We start from the raw sequence: 11,165 nt of genomic DNA on the forward strand, positions 1-11,165 counted from the left end.
TTAGAATATCTTTGTAACTATAGATTGCAATGTATTAGTAGATAATAACTGAAAATATTTTCTTGATTAAATAGGACATATAAAGACATCATGTATAAAAGGCTAAATATTATCTTGTGAAAATGTTGTTTAAATTACATTATCTATATATGTTTCTGTATATATTGTGTGATTTTATATATAATGAATTTCTTACTGCTCAGACTATATAATATGTACTTCTGCTGCCATGCTGTAAATAATATTAATTAGTTTGGGATGTTAAATGAGACCAGTAGGTACCTGCATGAAACATGAGAAAGAAAGAGTTTACCCGAGGCTTGTGAAACACAAGCACTCAGTGAGCTCTGATAAGGCCATACATACATTCTATATAGTTTGCATTCTGCTTCCAGATACCCAGAGATTGGAAGATCTGCTAGCATTGATGCCTGAGACCAAAATCTAAACAAAACACATGCACCATTGTGACAATGCTCAAGTAACCCTCAGAGGATACTCGCTTTTCCCCGCCGGGCCAGAGGGATGAGCAGAAAGTGCTCCCCCGGGGCATTGTGTGTGAGCTGGGCCCAGAGATAGCAGGCCCAGGGGGGTAGCTCCGCCGCGGGAAACAGGACACGCCTCAACCCGGGCAAATTCCCGGCCTCTTCTGGCCACAAGCCAGCAGTCGCAGCTCGCCACCTCTCTGCTGTCGCCTGACCGCCCCGCTGGGTCCCGAACTGGTCCGCGCCTTGGCCCGCGGCCCCTGGACCCTTGGCGCTGGCGGCGCGGTTAGGACCGGACAGATGTGGCGCATGCGTGGTGGCGCCACCCGGCGCGGGAGCTGTGGCTGCGGGGACACAGATGGGCCAGGCCGCCCGGGCCGGGTTCCGCAGCGCGGCGGAGGCGACGGGAGTTGACGAGGCCCTGCGGGTAGCGCCGGACAGCAGCTGGAGGAGCGTTTCGCGGACCTGGCAGAGAGCCACCTGGAGGCCATCCGCGCGCGGGACGAGCAGGACCGGCAGAACGCGAGGCTGCGCGAGGAGAACGCCCAGCTGCGGCTCGAGAACCGGCGGCTGAAGCGCGAGAACCGCAGCCTCTTCCGTCAGGCTTTGCAGCTCCAGGGGGAGGGCGGCGACCGGATGGCCGCAGAGGCGGCCCTGGGTCCCCCGGAGGCTGGCACGAACCGGAGGGAGAGAGGTGGTCGCCGTGAGGATGAACCAGGCAGCCCCAGGGCCTTGAGGGCCCGGCTGGAGAAGCTGGAGGCCATGTGCCGCAGGGCCCTGCTGCAGCTGCACCTCGAACAGCAAGGGCCACGCCCGCGTGTGGACAAGGAGGAGCCCCTGTGCAGGAGCCCGACTCTGGCCTCTGTGCCCAGGACCCGGCGCCCCCAGGAAGCTGGCTGTAGCCTCTGGCCTCAGCCGGGAGAGGCGGGGCCCCTGAGCGCCCCTCCTTCTGCACTTGCTGCTTCCCCACCCTACACTGCTGGACCACTGAGCTCAGTGCCTCCAGCCTACCACCTGACACTTCCGGTGGCGCCCTGCCTCTGCCCGCGGGGTCCTGCCAGTGTCTGGGCTCTGGAGCCCCCATGTGTGTGGGCACCTGCTTCTGGGCCCTGCTGGTTCCACCGGAAGAGGCCCTGCAACAGAAGCGCGGGTTTTGAAACAGCAAGAACTGGTTCCTGGAAGCTCTTCCTAATTTATGAACCTTTCTAAGTGTATTTTTTGTTTCTCAATAATGATCCTTTGAGGGCTGAATAATGCTTCTTGAGTTGGTCGAATTTGATGTTCTTTCTTTAATCCACTAAAGCCGCCAGTTATTATTTCTTGTGTGGCCAATACTTTTGAGTGTGTGTTTTTATAAATAGGTATTCAATGGATATCCCACGAAGTACTACCTTTTTATAAAGAAGAAGATGATATTTATGATTTAGAAATTCTTGTCTGCCCCGACTTAGTCCGCATACATTTAATATAAACTGATTTGTTTCACCCCAGAGAATTTTTAAGTATATTCCTATAGGTAATCCTTAGAACTGGTAAATAAAAGTAGTCCATTAAAAATGATCTAAAAGCTTCCCATGACTATTATTTGAAGTGTGTTAAATTTTTATATGTGTCTGTAAGAGATGTATAGCTTCCCTATTTTAATATCTATATTTGGTTATCCTTTGTAAGGTTTTATTTATTTAATTTTTTACTTTATGTAACTGATCTTTTAAAATAACGTAAAGATTAGTTCATCTAAGCATTTTTCATTATTATTGCATTAATATTAGAGGTTAACCAATGTGTAGCTAATTTGTATCATTTTAACTGTTTAACAGCTTTTAAGAAATTGTAAGTTACTTGTACATCAAAAACACCCAAGTGGAATCATTTTGGTTTTCATCATGGTTTTTGTAGTGGTCAGGAAAAAGAGATTAATAACAAAACGCTTTAAGATCACATTTTTTTTTTTTTGCATTTTGTTCATGAATAACACTTTGGCCTACTAAGGAGTGAAGAGGGTAACTTTGTACCCGATAAAAACTATAGAGGCAAAAAGTGTGACCTCTTTTTTCACCCATCATAAAGGTCATGGTCAATACTTCTATAATTAAAGACAGGCTAACAAGAAAAAAGCATGGCAAATTTATCCAATCTAAATTTTAGGTAAAACAAGAGCCTTTGGAAATTAAAATGAAAAACTCAGTGAAACCTGTGTTTATGACTAGATGGGAGGAATGGACATCCCTGTAGAATTATGATTTCATGAAAAGTATATGACCTATTGGTTATAGCCTGGAAAGACCTGTATGGTATCTTGGCTTCTCTATATGGCATTCTTTCCTTGGGCTTAAGGACAAGACCCCTTCTAGAGTTAAGGGTCTTTTGACCTACTATCAGACAAAACAGATCAGATAATTTCTTTATGGCCTGCTCCTGAGCAGAAAAGGATGAGAGAGTTTGAAAATATATCTGCATTTTGTAATTGAGGTAAAGCTGTTCTATGTTCTATGTTTCTATGAGCTGCCTTGAGAAAAGCAAGTTCTACTTTGAATAACCTGCCAGGAAGAGAGCAGCAAGCAGGGAAAGAAATATAGGAAAAAAGTCAGAGACCACTTCTTCCAGGGCCCTCTAGTTCACAAATTACTAAGCATGACAAAGCATCATACTTTGGAGTATTGTTTTCTGAGCCTCATGGATTTGAGAGTATTTAAGTAATGGAAAGCATCAGGGAAAATCAAATGATGAGTAGAGCTGGTTACTACATATGGCATAGAATATGTGCTACACATGGCATAGCCCAAAAGTTCAGAGTATTTATTGTAATGCAAATAATTATTACAAACCAACGTGCAATGGAAGCTCATTTTTGTTATTCTTCTACTTTGAAGTATTGAAAACACTTTCCATTTTGCTTATAGATGATTGATACTCAGTTTTGAATATTTAAATTGTCCCTATGGCTAAAATGTAGAAGCAACTTGGCAAGAAAAGGTAAGTATATGAAAATTAATCCTATGCCCCTTTACTTCATATTCTAACTAGGAAACAAAGTAAAATATTTTTAGAAGACAGTTTATTTACCCTACTGCTGTTTAATTGTAAATTAGGGTTAAATTTGTTAATTTCTTTACGCTTTAGTTTTCTGATTAGTAAAAGGACTATAGCATCTACCTCAAAATGTAAAAATTTTATTGAGATAAGCAAAATGCCTGCTTCAATTTAAGTGTTCAATTGGTGAGATTTGCAGTTTAAAGCACGAAAATTGAAAATGCATATTTTGCTTAACATTTTGTATTGCATTCTCGATTTTGCTTGTATATGACTTTATGAGTATTATCAGACATGTAAATTTTGACTATGTTGACATTTTTCCTTATAAGCAAATAGGAGAGATAAAACCTTATAAAATAAGGGGGTAATTTAATATAATGTTCAAAAATATTTGCCACTTGTTACAAAATTGTGAATATTCAACAATGAAACAAAGTAGTTGGTTGTATAAATACTTTCTCTAAAAATTGTTTACAACATAAGTCTGATTGAATATTAAATTTGTTAAATTTACTGGTGAAAAAAATTTTGTAAGTTATTGAAGAAGATTACTCACACAGATTACTTTTGAGCTTAATTCCTTAACGGCATTAAAAATTCTGAGGAGAAATGCCATAGAAGATGCATCAAGGCTAATATATATTTCAATTTTGATGATGTTTTCCAGGGTAACCAATAAAGTCATATGAAAAATGTTTTGTTATATTAAAGTATGTTATTAGAAAGTTTGGTCTAGGATCAGTTTGATCTAAAACTAAAACTGTAGTTTGCCATTTTCATAATTTCAGATCAGTTTTTCAGTAAGACAGTTTACAATTTTTAGAAATAAAACCCAAAAATATGTGTCTTAGGAAACAAATTCAGTGAGAAAAATTGGCATTTTACATTTTTATAGCTGCTACTCACAAAAAGTATTTTATCTTTTCCTTTATAAAAGTTAGGATATGAATCAAAGGAATAAAAATAAGTACTTACATAGCTCATAGAAGAAATGGCCCTTGCTAAACTTCTTAAATATTATAAATATTTGAAAAATATTTAAAAACATTTGGTCTTCTTTGAATACTCTCACATAATATTGCCAATTCATAAATATTCCAGAATGAAACTAACACCCAATTATTTAATAAATTGAATTAATAATATATACTAACAAATGTTAGCAGCATGATCTTGATTCCAATGTCAAAGACTATTTTCTATTTTGCTAAATGGAATAAATTTTACTGAGAATTTGTTACAAAATCTTCAGAAAACCTTCATGAATGACATAAATTATTTATACTTCTATTTAGTGATATATTAACTACAAATTCTATTTTTCCTACTATAATTTTATTTTTACCTACCTGTCTTGTCTGCTATAGATAGTATACACATCTATTTATACAACAAAAATGTTTATTATCAAGGAAAACATTTTAATTATATATATAACTGACTATTAAAATTAACCATTGCTAAAATTTCAAATTTTAAGGCCTAAGTTATGTTTACTATATCTCAATTATCAGAATTAAACTGTATCTCAATGATCAGAATTAAATTATATGTGTTTAATCATTACAGATATTATTTATTATGAAATTCATATTCAGAATCTACTTATTCCCCAGCATATAGTTTGTATAGTTTGGATACCAAGGTTTAGACTCTGGAAGATTGGTCTCCACTGTGGTGGCATTAATAGGTGGTGGAACCTTTAAGAAGTGGAGCATAATAGAAGGTGATTGGGTCATCAGTCATATCTTCCAAAGGGCATATATTAACCAGTGACTTTATAATTGTTCCTAATTTTTTTATTTGCACTAAGTTCCTGGAATATCAAATAGAAAGATACTGAAATTCAAAAATTAAAGATGCACACATGCCCATGTATGCACATAAATGTATATACACATAGATAGGTGAATTTTCAATGTAGTATCCATTTCCTTTGATGTAAGGGACATTGTATATTTTAAAAACTTTTAAAAAGTCATTTATGTATATGAACAGGTATTTTTGTTTAAATATGTATAACTTTTAAAATAGAAATATAATGTGTTTGTTTTATAAATTGAAAAATATTGGCATTTTCATTCCCATATGTACTACCCATATGGGTATAAACTCTAAGACATTGCTTAAAATAAATAAGGAAATATAGCTACTAAATTGTGTAGAGGGCATCCCTATAATTATAAACCATCTCCGAAAATTGTATGTCATTAAAATATGTTTTTAATAGCCTCCACTTAGTAAACATTATTCTATTTCATATGTAAATCTAAAAGTATAACTTGAGGGGGAAATGATTTCTGTTCATCTTATTTTTTATATGGACTAAAATTCTGCAATTTTAGAGCTGAAAGAGACCTTAGAGGGTTTTACCTGTGTCCTTCAGAAATTTTTGTTAACAAGTTAACTTTCAAGGGATCTACATTTTACATGGTACTCTACTAATGGTCAGATTTCATCTTATCCAAATTTAGCATGCAGTTTTCTGTATTTATTCAAGCTTTCTCTAGAATACAGTGCTGCTGGGAAGTTGCGCTGTGACAGTTTTCAAGAATTTTTAATTAGAGTTAATTTGAATGCTCAAGTTCTAAAATATTAATAATGTTCAAGAGAACTCTTTAGCTCTAAAATTTAGACTTTTGTCTTCTGAATTGAAGAATTAATTAATGTTCTACCTTAAATATAATTCAAATTTTACTAAATATAATGATATAAAGACTTTGATGTATACATTTGCTCTTTTACATATGTAAATGCCTACTGAGGCTTGAATTTCTCAGTGTGACTAAAAGTCTTAAATATGCTGAATAATTAAATAGTATAGCTTATATTTATTTCTCATATTTTTCTCAGTATCATTTTGTTAAACATAATTTCTCTAATCATAACTGATTTCTGATGTTAATTTTCATTGTGTTCCCAGATTAAATGTGTGTTTCAAAAGTTTCAAGAGCATTATTGGATGATGGAAGAATACTATTATAATCCTATTATAGTTATAATTAAAAATATTATTTTAAATAAATTGTAATTATCTTGTTAATATTGATTATCCTATTTTCTATTGATGTTTATTCTGTTTCTTCACATTTTGATCTATGTTCTTCAAGACAACATGGAAATAAAAGGCAAATGCTTACAGAAAGATGGGGACAGAATCAAGTAGTTGAAGAAAGTTGGTTCAGAATAGAACGGACATGATAATATAGGTCAACATAATGCCTACTTTTCATATAATCCTCACATCTCAGAAAGTGAGAGCTTTAGCCACTAATCCTGTTCATGAGGTCTTCCCATTTGTGAACCAATTACCTCTCAAATGCCTCACCTCCCAATTCCAGCATATTGGGATTAGGATTTTAACATATAAACTTTGAGAGGAACATAAACATCCAGTCCATTACATAGAATGTGGGCAGATATTTGGGCAGGAATTGGGTTTGCTGGCATAGGAATCATTTAGATCTCTTTTTTTTACTCCAAAATATATTTAGTGAAATGCTATATTAATCTACCCATTAAGATACTAACATATATGCAATATGTTTGCACTATTTTCTTTGTATGACCCAGCTAAGAAAACATTTGAATCTACCTCTGTCAACTGTCCACGTAAAACCTGTATCCCCATATCTTTAACCCTGTATCAACAGATTTCAAAAAGATGGTAAACTAAAGGAAGAGTGCACTTCCCAGCAGTTACTTAGCACCAAACTTAAAAAAGTGGAAATGCTATTCCTTAGCAATGTAGGTAACTAAGGAAACTCACTGAAATTGAAAACTAGACAGTAAAAGAAACCATACAGACACAGACACTCAGAAACTTTGAACATAAAATAAGATATGTTAGAGATGGCACATGCTTGGCTAGGAGCAGCAATAGGAGAAGCACAGGCAAGAGGCAAAAGTATGGCAGAAAAAGGAAAAAAAAAGAGTCCTTGAGGAACCTGTGGACTAGAGAGGGACGCTGCTCTTTATGGACCCAGAGGCAGTGGGGGAGGTTGTTGAGTGAAAAAGCAACTAAAATTGCTTGGCCCGTGGGCAGATAGTTGGGCAGGAACTGGGTTTGCTGGCATAGGAATCATTTATCAATGCTGTGAGGCTACCATCAGAGACAGGAGTTTGGGAACTCATAAAGGAATTTGCCAGCAGACCCATCAGTACCTTAGTATGAGCCCCAGAGTCTTCCTGGACACACAGTGACTGAGATAGGTGTAAAGAAAACTGTGCTGAGAGCATACAGCCACATCCCTTGGTTCCTGGTGTTCCAGACATCCCAGAGAGATCAACATCTCCTTGTCAACAGGGGCATGTATTAAATATCAAAAACAAAACAAAAAACCAAAAACAAAGAGTTTCAAGGGTCAACTAAGACCAAACCCCAGCTGCTGCAGCTTTCAATTTGGAAGTCTGCACCAACCACACTACAAGAATATACAGTTTGTCAGCATTTACCAGTCTATCCCAGCCTATACTAGGAGATGGGAAGCTGAGAGTTTCTACAATCAGAATTGGCTCTTAGACACAATGACTGGCAGCTAGGTGAGGAACACATAAATTTAACAATCCTTAGTCCTTAACCCAAGGGTTATAAACCCTAGAAATAAATACAAAAAAATGAAAATTTATTCTTGTCACCAGTTTTGACTCACTCAGCATAAATGAGTTTGGTTTTTTGTTTGTTTTCCTTAAGTGTTTCTACCTCCCCATATGTATCCCTATTTTTTTTACTTTTTTCTTTAATCTTTAAAAATTCTTTAAAATCATTTTATCATATTTTCTTATTTTCTAACTCTAAAAAAAATTCTGTAAGATTGTGTGTATGTGTGTGTGTATGTGTGTGTGGGTGTCCCACTGTGCAGACAGGCTCAAATATATGTGTTACTATAATTTTACTTTCATTTTAGTTACTTTCTTCTTCACTTGTTTATTGTTTAGCTTTTCTTTGAGTAGATGGTACATAATTATATGTAGATTTGTGTTATTTTGATCTTACACTTGTTTGTACCTTGTTTTTTGTCCCTCTTATTGCTGCTTCTTCACTTTTAACATCCACTAATACTCAAAATTTCCTGTTCCCTCTTCTCCTGCCTTTTTAAAAATTACATTTCTTATTTTTGTATTCTTCCTCCTATAGCTGTCATCACTACCTTTCATCTGTTCACTTTCAAATATTTCAGATGTTCTCTTGCCTTCCCACCCCTCTATATTCCCTTCACTTAAGAAATGATACTCCCATTAAAATAATTAAATTGTATATGTAATTTCTATCCCATCCCATTCATGTTTTTGTGATTATTAATACAGTGGATGATGTAAAAGATACCTGTTCTTTATGCCTAATCTATTTCATGAATTTTATTATTAGTGCTTATGTTAAGTACTGACTCCATTATTCCTACATAGGTGACAATTAGTGTAACAGATATCAAGTTAGAAAACAGAGGCTGTACATCTGTTGCCAATATTATTGTTATTCCTGGCTTCCATCTTCCTCTAAGAATGGATGGAAAGTGACTGGAACACTTTAAGTTGCCAAATAGGTGTCCTGATGAAAAAATATACAAAACTCAGGCAAATAACAGCAAATCTCATCCAATGCATTACTTGGCCCTACCTTAGCCTTAATAATACTTCAACACATTTAACTGGGAGACAGCAACCTATAATCAACAATCAGGCCCCATGGAGTAATAACAAGAGAGGGACCTCAGTTTGCACTCCTAGATGTATTCCACTCCTGGAATATGGGGGAGAAAGAGAGATGTCCTGGACATCTGAACTTCCTGAAAAGTTCCAGAACAAAAAAGGTAATTATACACAAAAGGACAAATGTATAAAAGAGGAAGGGAAATTCATATCAATTTATGTGCAAGTCCAAGACCTCTGAATACATGATGATATAGGCAAACAAATCTCCCCCCAAAATTGACAATACCCCAACAAAGGATTTCACAGCTATGGAATTAGATGAAATTCCAGAGAAAGACTATAAAAAAACTGATTCTTAAAATGTTTGATGAACTCAAAGAAGATCTAAGAGATGAATTAAGAGAGAAAATACAGGAGATAAAAAACCATTTCAATAAAGAAATGGAAATAATGAAAAGAAACAAATCAGAACTCCTGCAAATGAAAGACAAAGGGAATCAAATTAAAAATTCACTTGAAAGTGTAGAAAAATTAACTTGAAAATGTGTAGGAAAAAAAAGAATGTCAGGCCGTAAAGACAGAAGTTTAGGTCTCAGACACAGGGTATATGAACTTGAATACCCAACTATAGAGTAAAGGAAAAAGAAAGTAAAAGATCATGATCAGAATTCTGGGATAGCATCAAGAGGACAAACTTAAGAGTCATTGGAATATAGGATAATATGGAGATACAAATTAAAGGCATTAAGAGCAACTTATATGGAACAGTAACAGAATTCCCGCCCCCCTATATTAGAAATGAGAAAGACAACAAAATACAGAAGGCTTATAAGACACTAAATAGAAAATATCAGAATAGAACCTCTCCATGGTACATCATAATCAAAATTCCTAACATAGAAAATAGGAAAGAATATTAAAAGCTGTTAGAGAAAAACATCAGGTTACATTTACAGGCAAACCAGTAAAGTTTATTTCTGACTTCTCATCTTAGACCCTAAAATCAAGGAGGAATTAGAATGAAATATTGCAATATCTAAAAGAAATAATTGTCAGCCAAAATAGCAATATCCAGCAAAGTTATCTTTCAAAATAGATGAAGAAATAAACATGTTCTCTGACAAAGCTAAACTACTAGAGTTTTTGATCACTAAGCTATCACTACAAAGAATATTCAAAGATATATTTCTATTCAAATAAATGCTAAATCTACCAAACTGATGAAGACCACTAAAAGTACAACCACTTAAATGAAAATCAAGTCAGAATTAAACAAATCAAAATTTCATGGCATAACACACATATGTACAATGACACTGAATTTAAATGCTCTCAACTTTCCAATTAAGAAATTGATTAGCAGACTAAATTTGAAAAACAGAATCCAACTATGTACTCTTTGCAAGAAACTTATCCCATAGGCAAAAACACACACTTGCTGAAAGTAGAAGGATGGAAAAAATATTTTATACAAATGGAGTTTTCAAAACAAGCAAGAGTAACTATTCTCATGTCAGACAAAGCAGATTTTAAGCAAAACTTTATCAGAAGAGACAAAAATGCCATTATTTATTAATAAAGGGAACAATCCAACAAGAAGACTTAATAATATGTAATACATTAGCCCCAAATGTTAATGCATTTAAAAATTCTTCCTAACATTAAATCCAAAATATATCCCAATATAATAATAATACTGAGTGATTTCAACACACCCTTATCATCGATAGACAGGTCATCCAAACATAAAATCAATAAAGATATTCCCAACCTAAATGATACTACAAATCAAGCAGATCTAATATATATCTACAAAATATTTCATACCAAGACACCTAAACTCACCTTCTCAGCAGCTCAGAAAATTATTCTAAAATAGATGATGTTTTAGATCACAATATAAGTCTTAGCAAATACAAAGAACATGAAATAATCCCATGCATCCTATCAGATCATAATGAAATGAAGATAGAAATCAGTAGCAAGAAACAT

At 35.4% G+C, this 11,165-nt stretch overlaps 1 pseudogene; it reads left to right on the forward strand.

Moving 5' to 3' along the window:
• Positions 1–785: 785 nt before the first annotated feature.
• LOC144252001 (tumor suppressor candidate gene 1 protein-like) lies at positions 786–1,387 on the forward strand (annotated as a pseudogene).
• Positions 1,388–11,165: the final 9,778 nt, after the last annotated feature.

The sequence above is a fragment of the Urocitellus parryii genome, unplaced genomic scaffold (genome assembly GCF_045843805.1).
Source record: "Urocitellus parryii isolate mUroPar1 unplaced genomic scaffold, mUroPar1.hap1 Scaffold_35, whole genome shotgun sequence".
NCBI lineage: Eukaryota > Metazoa > Chordata > Mammalia > Rodentia > Sciuridae > Urocitellus > Urocitellus parryii.